Raw genomic sequence first — 13378 nt, 5'->3', positions numbered from 1 at the left:
CCGACGATCCGGGCTTCGATCCAGCCGTACCGTTCCTGACTTGTCTCGCGCCTTCAGATCCGCGTTCATGCTTCGATAAAAAGCAAAATATAAAGCAATCGTTCCGACGGAGCTAAATTACTACAGCATAAAGAACGAAGGGGAAATTTGGATTTCGAAACAAAAAAGGGAGGGGTGCAACACGAGGATTTCCCAGGGGGTCACCTAGGGGTGTCAACGTGCCGGGTCCGGGCCGGAATTCATTATTCTGGACCCGGACCCGGATCCGACCCGTTTACCCGACGGGTCTTTTATTCGGTGTTCCGGATCCGGACCCGGCGAGTCTCGGATCCGGGTCGGGTCTACCCGAACAAATTTGCCAAAATTTATAATTTCTAACAAAAAAGAGAAAAAGATATATTTGTAAACTAATTTCTAACTAATGCAAAGAAAAAACCAAATAAGAAAATAAATCAAATTGATTTTACTCAAATACATCATCCTAATCAAATTATATTGATAATATATATTTTTTATAAATTATTAAATCATTTATATCCGGATGCGGGTCTAATACGGGTCGGAATACTATATTCCGTATCCGACCCGTTTTTTTGTTTGAAAAAACGGATCCGGATCCGGATAACGGAATTAAATCCCTACCCATACCCGCAAAAATTTTAGGGATCCGATCCGGATCCGGGTCTAGACCCGACCCGTTGACAGGCCTAGGGTCACCCATCCTAGTACTACTGTCGCCCAAGCACGCTTAACTTCGGAGTTCTGATGGGATCCGGTGCATTAGTGCTGGTATGATCGCACCCGCCATGTTCCTTTCGCTTTATTCTTTTAAACTGCCACGTCCTGTGAAGCAGTTTGGCTTTTCTGGACCCGAATTCATTCTAAGCATCAGTTCATGAATTTCCTCTCATCCTTTTATTTATTTACTTTTATATTTTTTTCTTGTTGCTTTGCACCTTTTTTTTCCCTCGTCGCACAACTCTCAATTATCCTGAAAGTGATCCTTCACGCTTGCGCTTATACATTTGCGCCGACAACTTTGACCGACGATCCGGGCTTCGATCCAGCCGTACCGTTCCTGACTTGTCTCGCGCCTTCAGATCCGCCTTCATGCTTCGATGAGAAGCAAAATAAAAAGCAATCGTTCCGACGGAGCTAAATTACTACAGCATAAAGAACGAAGGGGAAATTTGGATTTCGAAACAAAAAAGGGAGGGGTGCAACACGAGGATTTCCCAGGGGGTCACCTAGGGGTGTCAACGGGCCGGGTCCGGGCCGGAATTCATTATTCCGGACCCGGACCCGGATCCGACCCGTTTACCCGACGGGTCTTTTATTCTGTGTTCCGGATCCGGACCCGGCGAGTCTCGGATCCGGGTCGGGTCTACCCGAACAAATTTGCCAAAATTTATAATTTCTAACAAAAAGAGAAAAAGATATATTTGTAAACAAATTTCTAACTAATGCAAAGAAAAAACCAAATAAGAAAATAAATCAAATTGATTTTACTCAAATACATCATCCTAATCAAATTATATTGATAATATATTTTTTTTATAAATTATTAAATCATTTATATCCGGATCCGGGTCTAATACGGGTCGGAATACTATATTCCGTATTCGACCCGTTTTTTTGTTTGAAAAAACGGATCCGGATCCGGTTAACGGAATTAAATCCGTACCCATACCCGCAAAAATTTCAGGGATCCGATCCGGATCCGGGTCTAGACCCGACCCGTTGACAGGCCTAGGGTCACCCATCCTAGTACTACTGTCGCCCAAGCACGCTTAACTTCGGAGTTCTGATGGGATCCGGTGCATTAGTGCTGGTATGATCGCACCCGCCATGTTCCTTTCGCTTTATTCTTTTAAACTGCCACGTCCTGTGAAGCAGTTTGGCTTTTCTGGACCCGAATTCATTCTAAGCGTCAGTTCATGAATTTCCTCTCATCCTTTTATTTATTTACTTTTATATTTTTTTCTTGTTGCTTTGCACCTTTTTTTTCCCTCGTCGCACAACTCTCAATTATCCTGAAAGTGATCCTTCACGCTTGCGCTTATACATTTGCGCCGACAACTTTGACCGACGATCCGGGCTTCGATCCAGCCGTACCGTTCCTGACTTGTCTCGCGCCTTCAGATCCGCCTTCATGCTTCGATGAGAAGCAAAATAAAAAGCAATCGTTCCGACGGAGCTAAATTACTACAGCATAAAGAACGAAGGGGAAATTTGGATTTCGAAACAAAAAAGGGAGGGGTGCAACACGAGGATTTCCCAGGGGGTCACCTAGGGGTGTCAACGGGCCGGGTCCGGGCCGGAATTCATTATTCCGGATCCGACCGGTTTACCCGACGGGTCTTTTATTCTGTGTTCCGGATCCGGACCCGGCGAGTCTCGGATCCGGGTCGGGTCTACCCGAACAAATTTGCCAAAATTTATAATTTCTAACAAAAAAGAGAAAAAGATATATTTGTAAACAAATTTCTAGCTAATGCAAAGAAAAAACCAAATAAGAAAATAAATCAAATTGATTTTACTCAAATACATCATCCTAATCAAATTATATTGATAATATATATTTTTTATAAATTATTAAATCATTTATTTCCGGATCCGGGTCTAATACGGGTCGGAATACTATATTCCGTATCCGACCCGTTTTTTTGTTTGAAAAAACGGATCCGGATCCGGATAACGGAATTAAATCCCTACCCATACCCGCAAAAATTTCAGGGATCCGATCCGGATCCGGGTGTAGACCCGACCCGTTGACCGGCCTAGGGTCACCCATCCTAGTACTACTGTCGCCCAAGCACGCTTAACTTCGGAGTTCTGATGGGATCCGGTGCATTAGTGCTGGTATGATCGCACCCGCCATGTTTCTTTCGCTTTATTCTTTTAAACTGCCACGTCCTGTGAAGCAGTTTGGCTTTTCTGGACCCGAATTCATTCTAAGCGTCAGTTCATGAATTTCCTCTCATCCTTTTATTTATTTACTTTTATATTTTTTTCTTGTTGCTTTGCACCTTTTTTTTCCCTCGTCGCACAACTCTCAATTATCCTGAAAGTGATCCTTCACGCTTGCGCTTATACATTTGCGCCGACAACTTTGACCGACGATCCGGGCTTCGATCCAGCCGTACCGTTCCTGACTTGTCTCGCGCCTTCAGATCCGCGTTCATGCTTCGATAAAAAGCAAAATATAAAGCAATCGTTCCGACGGAGCTAAATTACTACAGCATAAAGAACGAAGGGGAAATTTGGATTTCGAAACAAAAAAGGGAGGGGTGCAACACGAGGATTTCCCAGGGGGTCACCTAGGGGTGTCAACGTGCCGGGTCCGGGCCGGAATTCATTATTCTGGACCCGGACCCGGATCCGACCCGTTTACCCGACGGGTCTTTTATTCGGTGTTCCGGATCCGGACCCGGCGAGTCTCGGATCCGGGTCGGGTCTACCCGAACAAATTTGCCAAAATTTATAATTTCTAACAAAAAAGAGAAAAAGATATATTTGTAAACTAATTTCTAACTAATGCAAAGAAAAAACCAAATAAGAAAATAAATCAAATTGATTTTACTCAAATACATCATCCTAATCAAATTATATTGATAATATATATTTTTTATAAATTATTAAATCATTTATATCCGGATGCGGGTCTAATACGGGTCGGAATACTATATTCCGTATCCGACCCGTTTTTTTGTTTGAAAAAACGGATCCGGATCCGGATAACGGAATTAAATCCCTACCCATACCCGCAAAAATTTTAGGGATCCGATCCGGATCCGGGTCTAGACCCGACCCGTTGACAGGCCTAGGGTCACCCATCCTAGTACTACTGTCGCCCAAGCACGCTTAACTTCGGAGTTCTGATGGGATCCGGTGCATTAGTGCTGGTATGATCGCACCCGCCATGTTCCTTTCGCTTTATTCTTTTAAACTGCCACGTCCTGTGAAGCAGTTTGGCTTTTCTGGACCCGAATTCATTCTAAGCATCAGTTCATGAATTTCCTCTCATCCTTTTATTTATTTACTTTTATATTTTTTTCTTGTTGCTTTGCACCTTTTTTTTCCCTCGTCGCACAACTCTCAATTATCCTGAAAGTGATCCTTCACGCTTGCGCTTATACATTTGCGCCGACAACTTTGACCGACGATCCGGGCTTCGATCCAGCCGTACCGTTCCTGACTTGTCTCGCGCCTTCAGATCCGCCTTCATGCTTCGATGAGAAGCAAAATAAAAAGCAATCGTTCCGACGGAGCTAAATTACTACAGCATAAAGAACGAAGGGGAAATTTGGATTTCGAAACAAAAAAGGGAGGGGTGCAACACGAGGATTTCCCAGGGGGTCACCTAGGGGTGTCAACGGGCCGGGTCCGGGCCGGAATTCATTATTCCGGACCCGGACCCGGATCCGACCCGTTTACCCGACGGGTCTTTTATTCTGTGTTCCGGATCCGGACCCGGCGAGTCTCGGATCCGGGTCGGGTCTACCCGAACAAATTTGCCAAAATTTATAATTTCTAACAAAAAGAGAAAAAGATATATTTGTAAACAAATTTCTAACTAATGCAAAGAAAAAACCAAATAAGAAAATAAATCAAATTGATTTTACTCAAATACATCATCCTAATCAAATTATATTGATAATATATTTTTTTTATAAATTATTAAATCATTTATATCCGGATCCGGGTCTAATACGGGTCGGAATACTATATTCCGTATCCGACCCGTTTTTTTGTTTGAAAAAACGGATCCGGATCCGGTTAACGGAATTAAATCCGTACCCATACCCGCAAAAATTTCAGGGATCCGATCCGGATCCGGGTCTAGACCCGACCCGTTGACAGGCCTAGGGTCACCCATCCTAGTACTACTGTCGCCCAAGCACGCTTAACTTCGGAGTTCTGATGGGATCCGGTGCATTAGTGCTGGTATGATCGCACCCGCCATGTTCCTTTCGCTTTATTCTTTTAAACTGCCACGTCCTGTGAAGCAGTTTGGCTTTTCTGGACCCGAATTCATTCTAAGCGTCAGTTCATGAATTTCCTCTCATCCTTTTATTTATTTACTTTTATATTTTTTTCTTGTTGCTTTGCACCTTTTTTTTCCCTCGTCGCACAACTCTCAATTATCCTGAAAGTGATCCTTCACGCTTGCGCTTATACATTTGCGCCGACAACTTTGACCGACGATCCGGGCTTCGATCCAGCCGTACCGTTCCTGACTTGTCTCGCGCCTTCAGATCCGCCTTCATGCTTCGATGAGAAGCAAAATAAAAAGCAATCGTTCCGACGGAGCTAAATTACTACAGCATAAAGAACGAAGGGGAAATTTGGATTTCGAAACAAAAAAGGGAGGGGTGCAACACGAGGATTTCCCAGGGGGTCACCTAGGGGTGTCAACGGGCCGGGTCCGGGCCGGAATTCATTATTCCGGATCCGACCGGTTTACCCGACGGGTCTTTTATTCTGTGTTCCGGATCCGGACCCGGCGAGTCTCGGATCCGGGTCGGGTCTACCCGAACAAATTTGCCAAAATTTATAATTTCTAACAAAAAAGAGAAAAAGATATATTTGTAAACAAATTTCTAGCTAATGCAAAGAAAAAACCAAATAAGAAAATAAATCAAATTGATTTTACTCAAATACATCATCCTAATCAAATTATATTGATAATATATATTTTTTATAAATTATTAAATCATTTATTTCCGGATCCGGGTCTAATACGGGTCGGAATACTATATTCCGTATCCGACCCGTTTTTTTGTTTGAAAAAACGGATCCGGATCCGGATAACGGAATTAAATCCCTACCCATACCCGCAAAAATTTCAGGGATCCGATCCGGATCCGGGTCTAGACCCGACCCGTTGACCGGCCTAGGGTCACCCATCCTAGTACTACTGTCGCCCAAGCACGCTTAACTTCGGAGTTCTGATGGGATCCGGTGCATTAGTGCTGGTATGATCGCACCCGCCATGTTCCTTTCGCTTTATTCTTTTAAACTGCCACGTCCTGTGAAGCAGTTTGGCTTTTCTGGACCCGAATTCATTCTAAGCGTCAGTTCATGAATTTCCTCTCATCCTTTTATTTATTTACTTTTATATTTTTTTCTTGTTGCTTTGCACCTTTTTTTTCCCTCGTCGCACAACTCTCAATTATCCTGAAAGTGATCCTTCACGCTTGCGCTTATACATTTGCGCCGACAACTTTGACCGACGATCCGGGCTTCGATCCAGCCGTACCGTTCCTGACTTGTCTCGCGCCTTCAGATCCGCCTTCATGCTTCGATGAGAAGCAAAATAAAAAGCAATCGTTCCGACGGAGCTAAATTACTACAGCATAAAGAACGAAGGGGAAATTTGGATTTCGAAACAAAAAAGGGAGGGGTGCAACACGAGTATTTCCCAGGGGGTCACCTAGGGGTGTCAACGGGCCGGGTCCGGGCCGGAATTCATTATTCCGGACCCGGACCCGGATCCGACCCGTTTACCCGACGGGTCTTTTATTCTGTGTTCCGGATCCGGACCCGGCGAGTCTCGGATCCGGGTCGGGTCTACCCGAACAAATTTGCCAAAATTTATAATTTCTAACAAAAAGAGAAAAAGATATATTTGTAAACAAATTTCTAACTAATGCAAAGAAAAAACCAAATAAGAAAATAAATCAAATTGATTTTACTCAAATACATCATCCTAATCAAATTATATTGATAATATATTTTTTTTATAAATTATTAAATCATTTATATCCGGATCCGGGTCTAATACGGGTCGGAATACTATATTCCGTATTCGACCCGTTTTTTTGTTTGAAAAAACGGATCCGGATCCGGTTAACGGAATTAAATCCGTACCCATACCCGCAAAAATTTCAGGGATCCGATCCGGATCCGGGTCTAGACCCGACCCGTTGACAGGCCTAGGGTCACCCATCCTAGTACTACTGTCGCCCAAGCACGCTTAACTTCGGAGTTCTGATGGGATCCGGTGCATTAGTGCTGGTATGATCGCACCCGCCATGTTCCTTTCGCTTTATTCTTTTAAACTGCCACGTCCTGTGAAGCAGTTTGGCTTTTCTGGACCCGAATTCATTCTAAGCGTCAGTTCATGAATTTCCTCTCATCCTTTTATTTATTTACTTTTATATTTTTTTCTTGTTGCTTTGCACCTTTTTTTTCCCTCGTCGCACAACTCTCAATTATCCTGAAAGTGATCCTTCACGCTTGCGCTTATACATTTGCGCCGACAACTTTGACCGACGATCCGGGCTTCGATCCAGCCGTACCGTTCCTGACTTGTCTCGCGCCTTCAGATCCGCCTTCATGCTTCGATGAGAAGCAAAATAAAAAGCAATCGTTCCGACGGAGCTAAATTACTACAGCATAAAGAACGAAGGGGAAATTTGGATTTCGAAACAAAAAAGGGAGGGGTGCAACACGAGGATTTCCCAGGGGGTCACCTAGGGGTGTCAACGGGCCGGGTCCGGGCCGGAATTCATTATTCCGGATCCGACCGGTTTACCCGACGGGTCTTTTATTCTGTGTTCCGGATCCGGACCCGGCGAGTCTCGGATCCGGGTCGGGTCTACCCGAACAAATTTGCCAAAATTTATAATTTCTAACAAAAAAGAGAAAAAGATATATTTGTAAACAAATTTCTAGCTAATGCAAAGAAAAAACCAAATAAGAAAATAAATCAAATTGATTTTACTCAAATACATCATCCTAATCAAATTATATTGATAATATATATTTTTTATAAATTATTAAATCATTTATTTCCGGATCCGGGTCTAATACGGGTCGGAATACTATATTCCGTATCCGACCCGTTTTTTTGTTTGAAAAAACGGATCCGGATCCGGATAACGGAATTAAATCCCTACCCATACCCGCAAAAATTTCAGGGATCCGATCCGGATCCGGGTGTAGACCCGACCCGTTGACCGGCCTAGGGTCACCCATCCTAGTACTACTGTCGCCCAAGCACGCTTAACTTCGGAGTTCTGATGGGATCCGGTGCATTAGTGCTGGTATGATCGCACCCGCCATGTTTCTTTCGCTTTATTCTTTTAAACTGCCACGTCCTGTGAAGCAGTTTGGCTTTTCTGGACCCGAATTCATTCTAAGCGTCAGTTCATGAATTTCCTCTCATCCTTTTATTTATTTACTTTTATATTTTTTTCTTGTTGCTTTGCACCTTTTTTTTCCCTCGTCGCACAACTCTCAATTATCCTGAAAGTGATCCTTCACGCTTGCGCTTATACATTTGCGCCGACAACTTTGACCGACGATCCGGGCTTCGATCCAGCCGTACCGTTCCTGACTTGTCTCGCGCCTTCAGATCCGCGTTCATGCTTCGATAAAAAGCAAAATATAAAGCAATCGTTCCGACGGAGCTAAATTACTACAGCATAAAGAACGAAGGGGAAATTTGGATTTCGAAACAAAAAAGGGAGGGGTGCAACACGAGGATTTCCCAGGGGGTCACCTAGGGGTGTCAACGTGCCGGGTCCGGGCCGGAATTCATTATTCTGGACCCGGACCCGGATCCGACCCGTTTACCCGACGGGTCTTTTATTCGGTGTTCCGGATCCGGACCCGGCGAGTCTCGGATCCGGGTCGGGTCTACCCGAACAAATTTGCCAAAATTTATAATTTCTAACAAAAAAGAGAAAAAGATATATTTGTAAACTAATTTCTAACTAATGCAAAGAAAAAACCAAATAAGAAAATAAATCAAATTGATTTTACTCAAATACATCATCCTAATCAAATTATATTGATAATATATATTTTTTATAAATTATTAAATCATTTATATCCGGATGCGGGTCTAATACGGGTCGGAATACTATATTCCGTATCCGACCCGTTTTTTTGTTTGAAAAAACGGATCCGGATCCGGATAACGGAATTAAATCCCTACCCATACCCGCAAAAATTTTAGGGATCCGATCCGGATCCGGGTCTAGACCCGACCCGTTGACAGGCCTAGGGTCACCCATCCTAGTACTACTGTCGCCCAAGCACGCTTAACTTCGGAGTTCTGATGGGATCCGGTGCATTAGTGCTGGTATGATCGCACCCGCCATGTTCCTTTCGCTTTATTCTTTTAAACTGCCACGTCCTGTGAAGCAGTTTGGCTTTTCTGGACCCGAATTCATTCTAAGCATCAGTTCATGAATTTCCTCTCATCCTTTTATTTATTTACTTTTATATTTTTTTCTTGTTGCTTTGCACCTTTTTTTTCCCTCGTCGCACAACTCTCAATTATCCTGAAAGTGATCCTTCACGCTTGCGCTTATACATTTGCGCCGACAACTTTGACCGACGATCCGGGCTTCGATCCAGCCGTACCGTTCCTGACTTGTCTCGCGCCTTCAGATCCGCCTTCATGCTTCGATGAGAAGCAAAATAAAAAGCAATCGTTCCGACGGAGCTAAATTACTACAGCATAAAGAACGAAGGGGAAATTTGGATTTCGAAACAAAAAAGGGAGGGGTGCAACACGAGGATTTCCCAGGGGGTCACCTAGGGGTGTCAACGGGCCGGGTCCGGGCCGGAATTCATTATTCCGGACCCGGACCCGGATCCGACCCGTTTACCCGACGGGTCTTTTATTCTGTGTTCCGGATCCGGACCCGGCGAGTCTCGGATCCGGGTCGGGTCTACCCGAACAAATTTGCCAAAATTTATAATTTCTAACAAAAAGAGAAAAAGATATATTTGTAAACAAATTTCTAACTAATGCAAAGAAAAAACCAAATAAGAAAATAAATCAAATTGATTTTACTCAAATACATCATCCTAATCAAATTATATTGATAATATATTTTTTTTATAAATTATTAAATCATTTATATCCGGATCCGGGTCTAATACGGGTCGGAATACTATATTCCGTATCCGACCCGTTTTTTTGTTTGAAAAAACGGATCCGGATCCGGTTAACGGAATTAAATCCGTACCCATACCCGCAAAAATTTCAGGGATCCGATCCGGATCCGGGTCTAGACCCGACCCGTTGACAGGCCTAGGGTCACCCATCCTAGTACTACTGTCGCCCAAGCACGCTTAACTTCGGAGTTCTGATGGGATCCGGTGCATTAGTGCTGGTATGATCGCACCCGCCATGTTCCTTTCGCTTTATTCTTTTAAACTGCCACGTCCTGTGAAGCAGTTTGGCTTTTCTGGACCCGAATTCATTCTAAGCGTCAGTTCATGAATTTCCTCTCATCCTTTTATTTATTTACTTTTATATTTTTTTCTTGTTGCTTTGCACCTTTTTTTTCCCTCGTCGCACAACTCTCAATTATCCTGAAAGTGATCCTTCACGCTTGCGCTTATACATTTGCGCCGACAACTTTGACCGACGATCCGGGCTTCGATCCAGCCGTACCGTTCCTGACTTGTCTCGCGCCTTCAGATCCGCCTTCATGCTTCGATGAGAAGCAAAATAAAAAGCAATCGTTCCGACGGAGCTAAATTACTACAGCATAAAGAACGAAGGGGAAATTTGGATTTCGAAACAAAAAAGGGAGGGGTGCAACACGAGGATTTCCCAGGGGGTCACCTAGGGGTGTCAACGGGCCGGGTCCGGGCCGGAATTCATTATTCCGGATCCGACCGGTTTACCCGACGGGTCTTTTATTCTGTGTTCCGGATCCGGACCCGGCGAGTCTCGGATCCGGGTCGGGTCTACCCGAACAAATTTGCCAAAATTTATAATTTCTAACAAAAAAGAGAAAAAGATATATTTGTAAACAAATTTCTAGCTAATGCAAAGAAAAAACCAAATAAGAAAATAAATCAAATTGATTTTACTCAAATACATCATCCTAATCAAATTATATTGATAATATATATTTTTTATAAATTATTAAATCATTTATTTCCGGATCCGGGTCTAATACGGGTCGGAATACTATATTCCGTATCCGACCCGTTTTTTTGTTTGAAAAAACGGATCCGGATCCGGATAACGGAATTAAATCCCTACCCATACCCGCAAAAATTTCAGGGATCCGATCCGGATCCGGGTGTAGACCCGACCCGTTGACCGGCCTAGGGTCACCCATCCTAGTACTACTGTCGCCCAAGCACGCTTAACTTCGGAGTTCTGATGGGATCCGGTGCATTAGTGCTGGTATGATCGCACCCGCCATGTTTCTTTCGCTTTATTCTTTTAAACTGCCACGTCCTGTGAAGCAGTTTGGCTTTTCTGGACCCGAATTCATTCTAAGCGTCAGTTCATGAATTTCCTCTCATCCTTTTATTTATTTACTTTTATATTTTTTTCTTGTTGCTTTGCACCTTTTTTTTCCCTCGTCGCACAACTCTCAATTATCCTGAAAGTGATCCTTCACGCTTGCGCTTATACATTTGCGCCGACAACTTTGACCGACGATCCGGGCTTCGATCCAGCCGTACCGTTCCTGACTTGTCTCGCGCCTTCAGATCCGCCTTCATGCTTCGATGAGAAGCAAAATAAAAAGCAATCGTTCCGACGGAGCTAAATTACTACAGCATAAAGAACGAAGGGGAAATTTGGATTTCGAAACAAAAAAGGGAGGGGTGCAACACGAGGATTTCCCAGGGGGTCACCTAGGGGTGTCAACGGGCCGGGTCCGGGCCGGAATTCATTATTCCGGACCCGGACCCGGATCCGACCCGTTTACCCGACGGGTCTTTTATTCTGTGTTCCGGATCCGGACCCGGCGAGTCTCGGATCCGGGTCGGGTCTACCCGAACAAATTTGCCAAAATTTATAATTTCTAACAAAAAGAGAAAAAGATATATTTGTAAACAAATTTCTAACTAATGCAAAGAAAAAACCAAATAAGAAAATAAATCAAATTGATTTTACTCAAATACATCATCCTAATCAAATTATATTGATAATATATTTTTTTTATAAATTATTAAATCATTTATATCCGGATCCGGGTCTAATACGGGTCGGAATACTATATTCCGTATTCGACCCGTTTTTTTGTTTGAAAAAACGGATCCGGATCCGGTTAACGGAATTAAATCCGTACCCATACCCGCAAAAATTTCAGGGATCCGATCCGGATCCGGGTCTAGACCCGACCCGTTGACAGGCCTAGGGTCACCCATCCTAGTACTACTGTCGCCCAAGCACGCTTAACTTCGGAGTTCTGATGGGATCCGGTGCATTAGTGCTGGTATGATCGCACCCGCCATGTTCCTTTCGCTTTATTCTTTTAAACTGCCACGTCCTGTGAAGCAGTTTGGCTTTTCTGGACCCGAATTCATTCTAAGCGTCAGTTCATGAATTTCCTCTCATCCTTTTATTTATTTACTTTTATATTTTTTTCTTGTTGCTTTGCACCTTTTTTTTCCCTCGTCGCACAACTCTCAATTATCCTGAAAGTGATCCTTCACGCTTGCGCTTATACATTTGCGCCGACAACTTTGACCGACGATCCGGGCTTCGATCCAGCCGTACCGTTCCTGACTTGTCTCGCGCCTTCAGATCCGCCTTCATGCTTCGATGAGAAGCAAAATAAAAAGCAATCGTTCCGACGGAGCTAAATTACTACAGCATAAAGAACGAAGGGGAAATTTGGATTTCGAAACAAAAAAGGGAGGGGTGCAACACGAGGATTTCCCAGGGGGTCACCTAGGGGTGTCAACGGGCCGGGTCCGGGCCGGAATTCATTATTCCGGATCCGACCGGTTTACCCGACGGGTCTTTTATTCTGTGTTCCGGATCCGGACCCGGCGAGTCTCGGATCCGGGTCGGGTCTACCCGAACAAATTTGCCAAAATTTATAATTTCTAACAAAAAAGAGAAAAAGATATATTTGTAAACAAATTTCTAGCTAATGCAAAGAAAAAACCAAATAAGAAAATAAATCAAATTGATTTTACTCAAATACATCATCCTAATCAAATTATATTGATAATATATATTTTTTATAAATTATTAAATCATTTATTTCCGGATCCGGGTCTAATACGGGTCGGAATACTATATTCCGTATCCGACCCGTTTTTTTGTTTGAAAAAACGGATCCGGATCCGGATAACGGAATTAAATCCCTACCCATACACGCAAAAATTTCAGGGATCCGATCCGGATCCGGGTGTAGACCCGACCCGTTGACCGGCCTAGGGTCACCCATCCTAGTACTACTGTCGCCCAAGCACGCTTAACTTCGGAGTTCTGATGGGATCCGGTGCATTAGTGCTGGTATGATCGCACCCGCCATGTTTCTTTCGCTTTATTCTTTTAAACTGCCACGTCCTGTGAAGCAGTTTGGCTTTTCTGGACCCGAATTCATTCTAAGCGTCAGTTCATGAATTTCCTCTCATCCTTTTATTTATTTAC

The 13378-nt window shown here is 43.6% G+C and overlaps 13 pseudogenes; all 13 read right to left on the bottom strand.

Annotated features, from left to right (window-relative positions):
* Positions 1 to 685: 685 nt before the first annotated feature.
* Positions 686 to 803, bottom strand: LOC140019037 (5S ribosomal RNA; annotated as a pseudogene).
* Positions 804 to 1727: 924 nt separating this feature from the next.
* On the bottom strand, positions 1728 to 1845 carry LOC140019036 (5S ribosomal RNA; annotated as a pseudogene).
* A 913-nt stretch (positions 1846 to 2758) lies between these two features.
* Positions 2759 to 2876, bottom strand: LOC140018354 (5S ribosomal RNA; annotated as a pseudogene).
* Positions 2877 to 3801: 925 nt separating this feature from the next.
* On the bottom strand, positions 3802 to 3919 carry LOC140019035 (5S ribosomal RNA; annotated as a pseudogene).
* A 924-nt stretch (positions 3920 to 4843) lies between these two features.
* On the bottom strand, positions 4844 to 4961 carry LOC140019034 (5S ribosomal RNA; annotated as a pseudogene).
* Positions 4962 to 5874: 913 nt separating this feature from the next.
* LOC140018353 (5S ribosomal RNA) lies at positions 5875 to 5992 on the bottom strand (annotated as a pseudogene).
* Positions 5993 to 6916: 924 nt separating this feature from the next.
* Positions 6917 to 7034, bottom strand: LOC140019033 (5S ribosomal RNA; annotated as a pseudogene).
* Positions 7035 to 7947: 913 nt separating this feature from the next.
* On the bottom strand, positions 7948 to 8065 carry LOC140018352 (5S ribosomal RNA; annotated as a pseudogene).
* A 925-nt stretch (positions 8066 to 8990) lies between these two features.
* LOC140019032 (5S ribosomal RNA) lies at positions 8991 to 9108 on the bottom strand (annotated as a pseudogene).
* Positions 9109 to 10032: 924 nt separating this feature from the next.
* On the bottom strand, positions 10033 to 10150 carry LOC140019031 (5S ribosomal RNA; annotated as a pseudogene).
* Positions 10151 to 11063: 913 nt separating this feature from the next.
* On the bottom strand, positions 11064 to 11181 carry LOC140018350 (5S ribosomal RNA; annotated as a pseudogene).
* Positions 11182 to 12105: 924 nt separating this feature from the next.
* LOC140019029 (5S ribosomal RNA) lies at positions 12106 to 12223 on the bottom strand (annotated as a pseudogene).
* A 913-nt stretch (positions 12224 to 13136) lies between these two features.
* Positions 13137 to 13254, bottom strand: LOC140018349 (5S ribosomal RNA; annotated as a pseudogene).
* Between the last annotated feature and the right edge of the window lie 124 nt (positions 13255 to 13378).

Source organism: Coffea arabica, chromosome 11c (assembly GCF_036785885.1).
Source record: "Coffea arabica cultivar ET-39 chromosome 11c, Coffea Arabica ET-39 HiFi, whole genome shotgun sequence".
Taxonomy (NCBI): Eukaryota; Viridiplantae; Streptophyta; class Magnoliopsida; order Gentianales; family Rubiaceae; genus Coffea; species Coffea arabica.
The sequence above is the reverse complement of the archived record's forward strand: the minus strand, read 5'-3'. Positions and strand labels throughout refer to the sequence as shown.